The 13945-nt window shown below is 43.7% G+C and overlaps 1 protein-coding gene across 1 annotated transcript in view; it reads right to left on the bottom strand.

Annotated features, from left to right (window-relative positions):
• Positions 1–13945, bottom strand: part of LOC144513768 (RNA-binding protein Musashi homolog 2-like) — a 375361-nt gene that overhangs the window by 122500 nt on the left and 238916 nt on the right. The gene's annotated exons all lie outside the window — the stretch shown is intronic.

Below are 13945 nucleotides of genomic sequence, written 5' to 3'. Positions count from 1 at the left end.
GTCTTGCTATGGCATACATGACATGGAAATGTCAAAAGTAATGCTGGTCAGAATGTCAACCATTTTAAAGATTTACATCTCCTATCTTGTATCTCTCTGAACTTTCTGTTCTGGTTTTATGAACATTTCATTCTTTATTAAAGTTTGTGAAGTGAAAACAATGCAATCACTACATAACCACAGCCACATCAAAATACTATTTTTGTATCATTGGAGCGCAAGACACTGGAACCCATTGGCTATCGTCTGACAATGATTTATCAGCTTTTAAAAAAATGTATCTGCATTCATATTCATAGAAATTAGCTGAAAGTTAATCTGGACCTGAATCTGGTTACTAATTTTAATGGTCAACAATGACCGGTGCAGATATTCGCTGGCTACATGGGAATCCCTGAAATATTGGCCGTTGCCCCCAGAGAATAAATCAACATTAGACCGATAGCCTTTGGGTTCCAAGATTGATTCTCAAGTGATGCTCATCGTGTTTTTAACTGGTTTTGACTGGAGTCACAGTTGTTTTTGTTTTCATGCTATCAAAACTATTGACAGTCCAGTGAAGTCTGTAACCAGATGATGATTATGTCCTATCTCTATTCGACTGTTTGGGAAAAGCATCACAGAATGTGATTGATTGTGTCTGAAGTTGTCCTGGTGGGGTGACGTGTGGTGTGTATCTGTGAAGATTTCTTACACAACACAAATAATTTGCATATGTATCATACACTGTATCTTAAAATTGATGGGCATAATTTGTCCAAGTGAATGTACTGAATGTGAGACTGTACATTAGCATAAGTCATGCAATTAGTGTGAATCTGTGTTGAGCAAGCCTAGATCATGGCTTTGCACACATAGATATGCAAAGTCTCAGTTCCTCTTTCTTCTGCTCTGTTTTGTTCTATCATTTGCTGATAATAAAAGAAATATAGAAACATAGATGAGGGTTGTGGTGTGTGTGTGTGTGTGTGTGTGTGTGTGTGTGTGTGTGTGTGTGTGTGTGTGTGGTGGATAACAACAGGCCTACAGTAAATTCATCTCAGTCTGTATTTAAGAGCATTGTTTTAACTGCCACATCCATCTCAGGTGACTTGGAGCCTAAATGCTGCATTTCACAAACTATCATTTAGGAGTATTCTGTCAAAAGCAGCTTTCAGCAGCTATGAGAGTAATGCAATGAATAAACTGATTTGAATGGTGGAGGACTGAAAGGGCTACACTTCTGGCTTGAGTGTCAGTCTGTCACAATGTGGATTTTGATGGTCAGATGATTGCTGGGTGAAGCTGATGACTAGGGAGAGTGTCTATTATACTAAAGTTTGAACTGTAAATAAATAAGCAAGTTCAAACTGAGAACTGGATATTTTTTTCTTTTTTGTAATGGTTATTTTGACCTTTATTTGATAGAATAGCTGAAAGACAAGAAAGGGGAGGACAACATGCAGCAAAGCACTGTGGGTCGCACTCTAACCCAGGCCACTGCAGTAAGGACTGAGCATTATCAGAAAACTGGATATTCTACTGCCATATGTTATTATATTGACGATGAAGGAAAGCCATCTTTCTACTCAGGTGCAGTTGTTTTGCAAACATACTAGACTGTGCTGTGAGACTTGTGTCAGCCAGATAATGTAAGCTGGAAGATTTTTCTTTGAAGGAATTAAAGAAGTAGGTTTTGAGTGGTCATTTCACACCAAAGCTCAGTGATATTGTCCAATGTTTTGAGTTATATTTAAAAGTGTTAAAGCAAGAACAGTGTTTTTTAGACACACAGATGATTTTGACCAGCTCTGATATTGTTGTCAATTAGATCAAAGCAGTGTTTTCAAAGTACCATGCCTTTTTTCTATTCAAAGCTCAGTGCCCATGGACATTTCCCTGAGCTAGTGTCAATAAAATAAATCATATAATTCCTGATATCAAAATACTGAGTGAAGTTTAGAAAGAATGAAGAACGCAAAGTCTGATAACGTCATATTAAGTAGCCATGTGTTTACCGCTCCAGTGGAGAGGATGGTTTGTCAGCTAAATTCACAAGATTATGTTCAAATTTAAAGACTTGTGGCAAACTATATAAACAGTTAGACTACAAACCGACGGCTTTCATATTAGCTTGTTTGTGGTGAAAAAAAATCACTATTTGCACAGTAGCGCTGTGGTAGTTCAAACAGCGCTGTGTAGGGACCACGTGCAGATGGAACAGAATCAAATATGGCTTTCTTCATGTCTATGCCTGTTAAGCTGATGAGAGACATTGGGCTGACACTGCTACTCCAAATATCAGTGGTGAAGCTTACGGACAACAGGCTGCTGATGTGCTTTTTCATAAGCAGTAAGGGGGCTTTCACATCAAGGACCTAAGCCTGTAAATAAAAATAGGCTACCTATATTTGTCTTTAATGTGCAGTGAAGGGAGGATACTGGTTAGTGTAGGCGAAGCATTTGGGCGCGGTCGCTACGTAAACACTTGCCTGTTGCAGCAGCTCCTGATGTGTATGTGTATTTTTTGTGTTTTTAGTCACTTTTTGGTCTTTAAGTGCAGTTCTTTTTTATGGTCACTTAGAACATCCCATGGGTACCACATGGTACCCAGCTTTTTGACGGCTTGGGCAGACAGGGACGTTATAGAAAGCGGTAAGAAGAATGGAGGGGGGGTTGCACTGTATGTGAGTGAAAGGTGGTGCAATCCCGAACATGTGAATGTGAAGGAACATTTCTGTAGCCCGGACATTGAACTACTGGCTGTGGGGTTTCGTCTTTACTATTTACCAAGGGAATTTACGTTCGCCATAGTGATCGCTGTTTACATTCCACCATCTGCTGATGCAGAGGCAGCTGCTGATGTCATTTACACCACTGTCTCACAACTCCAGACACAGCAGCCCAATGCCTTCATGGTTATCACTGGGGATTTTAATCATGTTTCACTGGATAAATCCCTCCCGGACTTTCAACAATATATTAACTGCCCCACAAGAGACAATAAAACTCTGGACCTCCTGTATGCAAATGCCAAGGATGCGTACAGTGCCACTGTCCTCCCCCCTTGGCAAATCAGATCACAACCTTGTCTTGCTGTCTCTTAAGTATGTTCCTCTTGTCCAGCGGGAGCCTGTCCACACAAGGACCGTGACGAGGTGGACCCAGGAGGCTGAGGAGGCACTGCAGGACTGCGTTGAGTCTACAGACTGGGGCATGCTCTGTGAGCCACATGGGGAGGACGTCAATAACATGACAGACTGCATCACAGAATACATCAAATTCTGTGAGAACATCACCATGCCCTCCCAGACTGTACGCTGCTTTCCAAACCACAAGCCGTGGACCAGTGACCTGAAAAGTCCTTCTTAATAAGAAGAAGAAAGCTTTCAGGTCATGGGACAGACAGGGGCTGAGGGAAGTACAGCTCAAACTGCGGGATAAACTGAGAGAGTGTAAATACTCCTACAGGAGGCAGCTGGAGGCCAGTCTGCAACAGAACAATATGAGTGAGGTGTGGACAGGGATGAAAGAGATCACCGGGTGTAGGGGTAGAAGAAGGCAAACACCAGGCAGCCATGAGAGAGCAAACGAGCTGAACTGTTACTTTAACAGGTTTAAGGCCATTTTACAGTTGTGCGTCAACTCCACGCCGTAGCTACGGCGTCGCTTCTACGCTTCGGAGTTCTGCATCGGGGTTGAACGTGTTTCTTGGCAACGCGGTGCATTTCACTGCCAGGACGCTAGAGGGTGTGTGGTTTCTGGAGGGTCAATCGCGAAACTCTTTGATAGTTTGTTTTGTTTCCGCTTTTTTCATTTCCGAAAATGGCGCCGGGAGCCGATACGTACCCCCACATTTTGCAGACTGTGACTCTGATGGAACAGCGCAGCCTGGAGAGTGGCGCAGAATGGTGGCAGACGACACAAACTTTGCCCCTGTAGATCCAACACAGATGTCCAGGGCCCGCTCCACCCAAGCTGCCATAGCTGTTCGGAATGACCTGAAGGCTTTTTTTCAGTCTCCACATGGAACTGTGCCATGGCAGGATGATGTAGTGTGCTGTGGCACACTTGGTCAATGAGTGATATGTATATATATATAAAATTTTCACGAGCACCACGGGTGGAGATCTTCCACCTTTGACTTTCCGGACTACACACCCATCTGGACAGCGCTCACCCACCTATGTTTCCTCTACTAAGGAACAAGACAAGCCCATGCAGCTGGGACGTGCTCGACTGTCCCCAGCTGAGAGACAACAGCGCATTCAGGCGGGTGAGTGCATGTACTGTGGGGACGCCACTCATTTTCTCACCAATTGCCCAGTTCGACCAAAAGACAAGGCTCGCAGGTAAAAGTAGGTGTACTTGCGAGCCCAACCCCTAATTCGTAACCCACAGCTCCCCGACTAGCTATCCCAGCCACCTTCCAATTCAAGAATCTGTCCCTTCCGTTAACTGCCCTAATTAACTCTGGAGCTGAGGATAGCTTCCTCGATTTCGATTTAGTTAGACAAGCTAAGATTCCTGGTAAGCCCCTGTCTTCACCCATCACAGTCACTGTCATCGACAGCCATCATTTTGCCAAAATTACTCACCAACCTGTCCCCGTTTCTCTCATTCTGTCAGGCAATCGCAGAGAAAACGTTCAGTTTAAGGTAGTCACCTCCTCTGCCTCCCCTCTGATCCTCGGTTACCCCTGGCTTAGCCTACACAACCCCCATATTGACTGGCAACATCACAAGATCCACAGTTGGAGCGCTCTTTGCCATTCTGTATGCCTTGGATCTGCTATTCCACCCTCAGAAAGCTCCCCTGCTCCTCCTGACAAACCCCCTGATCTCTCGTCTGTCCCAGATGAGTACCGGGATTTAGCTGAGGTATTCAGCAAGACCAAGGCACTCTCTTTACCACCTCACAGACCATACGACTGCGCTATCGATCTTCTGCCTGGAGCCCCATTGCCGTATAGCCGGCTCTATAATCTGTCCCGGCCTGAGAGGGAAGCTATGGAGACCTACATAGGCGACTCCCTAGCTTCAGGCATCATCCATCCCTCATCGTCTCCTGTCGTGCTGGTTTCTTTTTTGTTGAAAAGAAGATAAGACTTTGCTCCCCTGCATCAACTACCGAGGACTCAATAATATCACGGTCAAGAATACATATCCCCTGCCTCTCATTAACTCTGCGTTTGAACCCCTTCAGGGTGCCACTGTATTTTCCTGCGTAACGCCTACCACCTCGTCCGGATCAGACAAGGGGACAAATGGAAAACAGCGTTCAATACTCCTGGGTCACTTCGAGTATCTCGTCATGCCAATGGTCACCTCTTCAGCGCCAGTTCGTTACAACCATCCTAGTGGTAACTTGGCTCAGTATTTACGACTAGAGATTCCACTCCTAGTTTCCCTGCATTCTTGCTCTGTGTTGGTTTAATTCTTTGTGCTTCACTTACCGTTTGTCTCCTCTGTTCAGATCCTGTTCTGAACCTGCTACCTACCTGCTGCTTGCTCGCCTCGCCACTCAGCTCTCATCACCACTCAGCTCTCATCACGCCCCCAAACTGATCACCTGGGTGAGTGAAGACTGGACTCTCACCGCCACCCTACGTCGAGTCTGAGTTCTGCCCGGCCAAACTCCTGTCCGCCTCCCTCCAGCTTCAGTCCCGACCTGGAGCAACTCTACCTGTACCATTTCTCTCTGCACATTTTCCAGATTGTCTAATAAACACTTTAACTGCTCCTCTGTGTCCGAGTTGCCTGTCTGAGTTCTGGGTCAAAAGCGAGAGCCTAACAGTATGTGTGTCTGATATTTTGCTGCTGCAACACCGGAATTTCCCATTTTTTTTGGGATCAATAAAAATCTATCTATTACCACTGCTTTAAACTGCTGTACTTAATCCTCTACCAAGGGAGATGATGGGAGCTACTAGGAAAAGGCAGAGGATGAGACTTTGCAAGCAAATGTTTTGGAAAAGTAAGTATAACAAGAAGAAAATTCTGCTTATGGATCTAAATGGCAAACAATGAAATGCAGTGGTAACAGCGACTTAGTAACAGAGGATAGTAACAGATGAAAGGTTTCTGCAAATCTTCAGATTCTGCTGTGTGAACAGGTTTGTAAACCAGAATATGAATAGTTCACACCTTTGCCTCTGCTGTGTGAACCGCTAGGTTACGTTGTAACCTTGGTTCTCTCAGTGAAGAGACTCTTCTCCACCGTTACAAATGTATGGGGATGATCATCCTGAGGTCAGGTACGTGGATATTTCTTTAAGACACACCGGCACACCACGCCCGGTCACACCCTATAAAGCACCTCTGCTGGCGCTGGAATCACTGATAGTTTGATTGGAACTGTCTCCGAGTGGCTTACAGCGCCCTTTCATAGATTTAAGTCAGGGCCTGAGGTCTCCTGGTCTAGAGCCAAAACCTTCAGTGTTGGCCGAGATTCCGAACCCTTTAAAGCCTCTTGCACGCCAAGAAAGGCCACCAAAAATCTCCTGTGCACTAGTTTTGTTTTCGTCAACGAAAATTATGACTAAATATCATCAACGAACGTTTATGACTATAATTATATGTATAATACAATATTGTTGACGAATAAAAACAAGACTAAATGTGGTTTATAAAATAAAAACTATGCTAAAATGTCTCGTTTCGTTTTCGTTTTCAACCAAAACAAGACAAGACAAAATGTTATAACGTTATTTTGTCTCGTTTAGTCACGTTATTATTATTTTGCAGTATTTCTGTTCCGTGTGTCTTCAGGGGCTGCATCAGGTCGCACTCGGGTTGCACTGTGCAGATGCAGTCGACGTTACTTCCTCAAGCCTTGTTGCGGCATTATTTAATTTAGAAGATGCAGCGGTGAGTTAGAGAGTGAGACAAGCGTAAACGACAACAAACTAAATTAAGTTTCCGAAGTGTGTGCAGCAATCTGGCGGGGGTTGAGAGATGACTTCGTACCATTTCCTCAAGGTGCTGAATGGAAAGAGATTTCTCGAGATTTTTGGAGAATGTGGAATTTTCCCAACTGTTTAGGGTATGTCGATGGAAAGCATGGCACAATCAAAGCCCCAGCGAACACTGCTACAAAGGTGCCAATTCCATTGTGCTTATGGCAGTGTGTGATGCAAAATATTGTTTCACCATGGTGGATATTGGTGGTTTCGGCCGTGAGAGTGATGGGGGGATTTTCCAAAGCAGCGAGTTTGGCGCTGGTCTTTTGCAGAACACCCTCCAACTGCCACAGCCTGCACACTTGCCAGGGACCAACACCAACCTGCCCCATGTTTTCCTGGGAGATGCTGCTTTCCCTCTTAATGTGAACATGACGCGACCATATCTAGGTATTTAACTGAAACATACTGTTTACATGTAATAATCATTTAATTGATTTAACACTTTGATATTTGGGTTCAGTTCACTGTCATTGAAAATTCATTATTTTCGACCTCTGCAGGTGTCAATCTGGATGACGCCAGTTGTTGCAGAGGAAACTAACCTGAGACCTGTAGCCAGAATGTCTACCGCACGTGCATCCCGTGCTGCAAGTGCAGTGAGGAAACAGTCATCTGTAGAGGTTGCCTGAACTGATCCAATCTTGTGTTGTGTGTACTGGTGTAAACACCGTTCATGGAAGGATTGTAGAGATGCCTGTAGAGGCGCACTTGCTTGGAAAGCTTTCCTTCGAACACGTCTATGCTTCCTGTTTCCGGTTTTGACTGAAAAAATAAGAGTGGTGCGCGACCTCTGCTCGCGCGCTATAAATCAGGCGTGCCGGCAGGATATTACGTAAATTAATGACCTTGGATGTGTCTAGTATAATTCACGTTTTAACTGTCAAAGTCCCTTGAAAAATATCCATGGACTGTGCAGTCAATGGCAAACCTTGTCAGACAAAGCTGAAAAAGACATCTGGACCACAAGGTGATGCAAGGCTTATCATGACTTTTGAAGTCTGATTTTATGTTGTTTCTACCCTTGTCTTTTGGGGTTTGCTCCATACAAGCTATCTAGTTGGTTGTCCTTCACATAATTTGCATTCCTGACGCACCACCTCGTTCACTGGTTATCTGCAGTGACAATCACGCAATTATGGTTTCTACGCAGTTCTGAATGTTACGTCTGGATACTGTCCTTTGTATAATCATAGACAGTGTTGACCTGTGAAGACCAGTTTTACAAAGTTCTGTTTTTACTTGAGGAACCTGGTATCCTAAAAACTGTGTATATACTACTAAATGGTTTTGAAAAATATTTTTTGGAGGAAATTTCTGCATGGCAAGTGTTCTGGCCTGTTTCGTTCAAACACCAAAGTAAAATCATGCTGGCTATTGAACATGTTTAACAACACGATGACCTGTGGCCTGTACTACGAATCAAGATCGACATGCCCTGGATTGATTTCAGTTACCCGGCTTCACCTAACCTAACAACCGCAGTCAATAACCTGTGTTACGACGGTGGTTATCGACTTGTTCAATCAACCCAGGGCGCGCACGTTCACATAAAAGAGGCGGTGTTTGCCAGCACGACCAATCGCGAACATCTACCAGAGCCGCATATTTTACATAGGAAGAGCAAACTATAATTCTACAAAAATATGAAGAACACAGACACGGTTTTGCCATAGACAGTAAAACGCAATATAGTCACTGCTTCCTAAAATAGGAAGGAAAGCTGGCAAAAAAATAGCCGACGCTGTAGATGCATAAATCACAACGCTTATCAATATCACTTCCCCATCAGTCAGGCACAAGATCTGACCATAATTACACTTGTCCTTTCCATAAACTGACGTTGCTTTAGCCCATTATTTCAGTTGCAACCCTGGCAGTGGTAAGCGATTGTGAGAGCAAATAAAAAATATAAAAATATAATTCAAACCGATGTGCGCACTGGCAACACACAGCTCAACAAGCCGACAAATAGCCTATACGTAATTCCCTCCACTGAAAATGTTTATCTTTCATAAAAATACCCATCAGGGAATGTTAACGTGGTTGTCGGTCTCTAAATGTTTTAACTTTTGTGAGCGCATCTCTCTCTCTCTCTCTACGCACCGAGCTCCACCTGAACCTATAAGAACGGTGACGCTGTTATCAATCGGGTATTGATTGGTCGGTAGGCAGTGCTTTTACACGGGTTGATCTCTAATCTCCAACATAGCCTGCTCCCGACCAGGTTAGGTGTTCAGCATAAGTTACCACGGCGATTGTAACAACTGATCCACCGTCGTGATACAGAAAACCCTGGGTTGAACCTGAAGTTACCTCGTTAACGCCAAATCTTGCTTCGTAGTACAGGCCTCTGGCTTCATTTCAGCAAAACCCTGGCTGTATGAGGTTACATCAGCCCTTCCTTTTATTTAGCACATTACAGCCACAGTGCAGTCATCTTAGTAACAGCCAAAATCCACCGTAAAACCAGCTACAGACAAAAAGTAAGGCAGTTGATTTTGTCATGGTGGTGTTTTGTTTTTGTTTGCTATTTTGTTTTTCCCCTTTTCTTTTCTTCTTTTCTCTCCTGGCAGTGTGGGTGCAGCGGAGGGCGTGGCTGGCTGAGCTGGTCCCCAACGAGGCGCACCTGGATCTCATCTCGTTATCACGGCACATAAAAGCCTGGTCAAGACTCAACTCCAGTGCCAGATTATCCCATTGCATGGGTAGCTTGCAGTGGCTCGCTGGGGTTTTTGTTTCTCAGTGTTTCTTGTGTTCAAGTGATTTTTGAAAGTTCAAGTTTTTGCCCTAGCAGTTTTTTCCAGGTCTAACTTCAGTTTTTTTCCCCTTTGTGCGCAGTCGCTAGTGTACCTGTGTTCTTCGGCTCGTGTAATCTTCGATACCTGCTACCATTGCTCATCTGCCACGCCAGCCAGCTTTCGCCTGCCACCACCTGCCTTCTGCCAGTTTTTTCTTCGTGACTTTTTGTTCATTAAGCACCCTTGAAACTTTTACTTTCTCCATCTCGGCACTTCGGGGTCCAAACCCAAAGTAACGCACCTAACAGATTTGATTAGATTGTATTTTGATAGGCTTATTGAAAGCCTTCTTGTTTAACTTAAGCATATTCATCCCTCAAACCCACATATACACGTGTACACATTCACTTCCCCCTCATCTCCTCCCCAGCCTTTTAAGCTTGTACTACTTGAGACACTGTGTTCTTGACCTGCATCTCTCACTCTGCCAAGTTATCTTTCTCTTAAGTTAATAAGACAACAAACAGGTCACCCCTGGGGCTACAGCAGCCTGCCAAACAGTATCGGTCAGACAGACATGTACTGACACACAGGGAACAGCTCAGTCTTTTAATTATCGCCTTCAAAGAGAGATGGGCATTGATATATGAAGGGGATGGAGAGATTGTTCATCACCTTGCCCTTGGGGAGATCCGTTAAGCAAGCCGCTGCTTTTGGCAGCTGTAGTTAGGTGCATTGGAAAGGAGGTTATCGATAATTGGCTTGCCACTGGAGACAGTACAGTGGCGCCAGCATCAAGAGTCAACAGCTCCTTGTTTGAAAGTACTACTTCAAGGTCATTTTCAAGGACAAAGTTTTCTACTGCTGGAGGGGCTGAAGTCTGCTGAAGTGGAGCTATAGTCCAATAAATGAGGTCTGTTGCACTGACTTGCAAAGTCGTTGGACAAGACAAACCATCATGCTTCATTGGGAATACATACGAGTGCTGTGCAGCAAGGGGGGGGGCAGAAATACAATTAGGAATAAATAATGCATAACATTTATAATCAGAGGGACAGTTACACAGGCATAGTAGCATGGTAGTTACAGTCATCAAGCTATTTGCTCTCCCTCATTATAGCAATTGTAATTAAAAACAATCGAATGTGGCCTAGGCATACATTACTTAGCACCATTGGCCCTTTCCATCTTTGTCTTTTCATCAGTGATTGTCACAATAATATCACTCCCTCTTTGTTGAGGCAATTAGTATTTTGATTGAAGCTGTAAAAAGCCTGAGTGTTGCTGTAGAGGCCTATGCCTGAGAATTGTCCTTCTCTGTGTCACCCTTTTCTCTCCATTCATGTCCACGCAGGAGGGGGAGAGCTGCAGGCAGGAAGATAGACAGACTGAGTAAGGAGTTCAGAGGGCTACTGACAGAGGAGTACAGAAATTAGTATGGAAAAGTGCTTTGATAAAGTCTGGAGAGGAAGGCAAAGATGAAGGAAAGAGTGATTTGGAGAATAGATGGAAGAGTGAAAGAGGTCCAGTGCCTGGCTGGACAGTCCTTACCAGTAGTGAAGCAAAAAGGGTCATGGAGTCAATAAAACAACAAATCTTTCATCTCTTCTGCAATATGAAGTGCTCAGCAGTTGTGTTTCCATTCAACTGTCAAGCTAATTTTAAGGAAACGTTTAAAATGTCTCAATAAAGAAAAAAAAATTAGATGTGTTTCTATCCACGACAGTGAAAACAGCTGATCAGTCATGTGAGTTAAATGTTCTTTACATCAGAACTTATTCTGCCAAGTCCTTTCCATATCCCATTTAGTGCATTAACTATTTTTCCATAAAGTCAAAAGAGTCAAGAGAGCGTAAAAACGTTTTTGCGCAATTGCAGAGGTTTAGTTGAATTTTTTCGTTTCCATTCAGCTTTTCAACTGCAAGAGAATATACAGTATGTTTATGTGTGTGTGTGTGTGTGTGTATATATATATACATATATATATACACACACACACACACACAATGTATATATACTGTATATAGAATATACACATTTCCAAACATGAAATAACTAGGGACTCTTAAAGCTGGTACAGCTGATGCCAGACACTGTACAGTTTTATTAATCTTGTACGTACATTTGATCTCTAGGCTTTTGTGCTCGCACTTCTCAATCGGTCACAACCTGAGCTCTTGCTTGACATGTTCTGTCAGTATTAGTTGTTTATCACAGCACAGTCTCAATCAAGACTACAATCAGCCACAGCAGAAAATGTTTACTCCAGTAGTTTAAACAAGCTCACTAAAGTTTTTACAATGTTTCTTCTGACAGCAGCCATGTGGGAAATCAACTACAGCGACCAAAATTTGCCAATAATCTCTCCAATCAACCAATTTTCTGAATTTATTTAAGTAATACGGTGTTGCAACCCCCCATGCATAAGACTGACATGACACCGTCATAACCATGGCAAGTCTCATTCGGTAAATGATGACACTTTGAATGCTAAGTTAGCATTGTTTGAGATGTTTGTGTTATAACTTCACAGTAACGAAGACAACAAACTGTGTTATGTCAACTTGACATTAACCTAGACAACATAATCTTTCATAAATATATCATAGCAGGCATATTTATCAAACTATAATCATTGCGTATAAACTGTCATAAGTGGTTGGTTTTTACATTGCCTGTCATGAGACCATTATTATATATTTTTACTTGACCTCAAGTGAAGTGGAACCATTTGGACTTGTCATTATGATGTCATAAAAGTTAAAAGACCAGTGTTCACTGGAAGCTCCCACTCCCGGCCGGACTTTTTTTTGTTGCAGGGTGGTAGGGGAAGACTCATGAATATTCATTAGGGAACTCATCCCTGATTGGCTTGCCCTGACATTCTTACCCTAACCATAACCAATCCCACTCCTCTTGCCTAAACCTAACCAACCCAACCAGAGCAGGCAACAAGTACTAGCCATTCAGGGATGAGTTCCCTAATGAATATTCATGAGTCTTCCCCTACCACCCTGCAAAAAAAGAAAATAGGCGTCCTGGCCAGAGTTGTTATGGGTTGGTGTGTTTTATCTTATTTTGGTAGTCTGTTTCTGTTCTGTATTTTGCTCTGTTTCTCTGTTTATTTTGATAGTTTGGTTTTCTGTCTTGTCTAGTCTGGTTTTACTTTGTCTTGTGTTTTCCCGCCTTTTTTGATTGTTCTGCCCAGACCTAATGTGTTTCACCTGTTTCCCAGCCCTTGTGTCACCTGTCTTGTGTTACCTCGTTACCCTGTGTATTTAGTTTTTGTGTTCCCTTTGTCCTGTGTCAGATCATTGTGTGTGTCTTGTAGCCAGTTTTGCATTCCCGTGTGTTTTGTCTCCAGTTTGTTTGCCTTCCCTGTTTGTGTTTTAGTTTCTGTTTTACTTGTACTTTATTTTTGGATTCTGTTTTGGCCTGCTAGTTTTCCAGGACTCCTTAAGCTTTCCCTAACAGAATGATCTGACCACTTGGACCCAGCAGAGAGGCTTCGTTTTCCGGTGGGTGCACTGTTTTTGCTTATTTTTTGTTTTTTCCTCTTTCCCTGCTGTTTGCTGCTTCCGTGCAGACTTGGAAAAATGGAACATGTACAGTCTTTAGCTCACAAAGTTCATCAGACAATTTGTGACCTGATTGAGCTAAAAACCATGTGGAAGGAGGCTGACTGGGATTACCAGAGGGAGTCAATTTTGTCATTTGCTCGTTAAGGTGTCAGAAAAGCCCTGACTTAATGACTCAATTCCTGACTGGATTAAAAGATTTGTTTCCACTCCTACTCCTCCACCTGTTAGCAGTTTGACCACAGGTTTCATGTCCGTCACCCAGCTGAAGCCTAGTCCTGTCAGTTCTACACCTGGAGGAGAGCCAGAGACTTTTTTTTGACTGTTTTCCAATATTTTACTAAGTGTGCTAGATGGTAGAGGAAGCAAAAGCTGCCAGCCTTCAAGCTGGAAGACAACAGTCCAGTTTACCTTCTAGCAGCTCCCCTGAAAGCTTGACTATTGGCTCTACGGCAACCCACTCTGCGGGCACCTTCAACTGCAAGCAATCCTTTGAGGGAACTTGCCTAGCTATGTTCCCTGGGAACCGTGGGGGCCGGAGACGGGGAAGAAGACAACATGGCTCCCAACACCATGCCCTGAATCACCCTCTCTTCAGCCCGGAGTCCTCGCTGTCCAGCGGCCTCGAGCCCGTGCTGTCCAGCAAGCCAGAGCCTGAGCTGACCAGTGTTCCCGAGCTGACGTGC

The sequence above is a fragment of the Sander vitreus genome, chromosome 3 (assembly GCF_031162955.1).
Source record: "Sander vitreus isolate 19-12246 chromosome 3, sanVit1, whole genome shotgun sequence".
NCBI lineage: Eukaryota > Metazoa > Chordata > Actinopteri > Perciformes > Percidae > Sander > Sander vitreus.
Note: the sequence above shows the minus strand (reverse complement) of the source record. Positions and strands in the feature narration are given on the sequence as shown.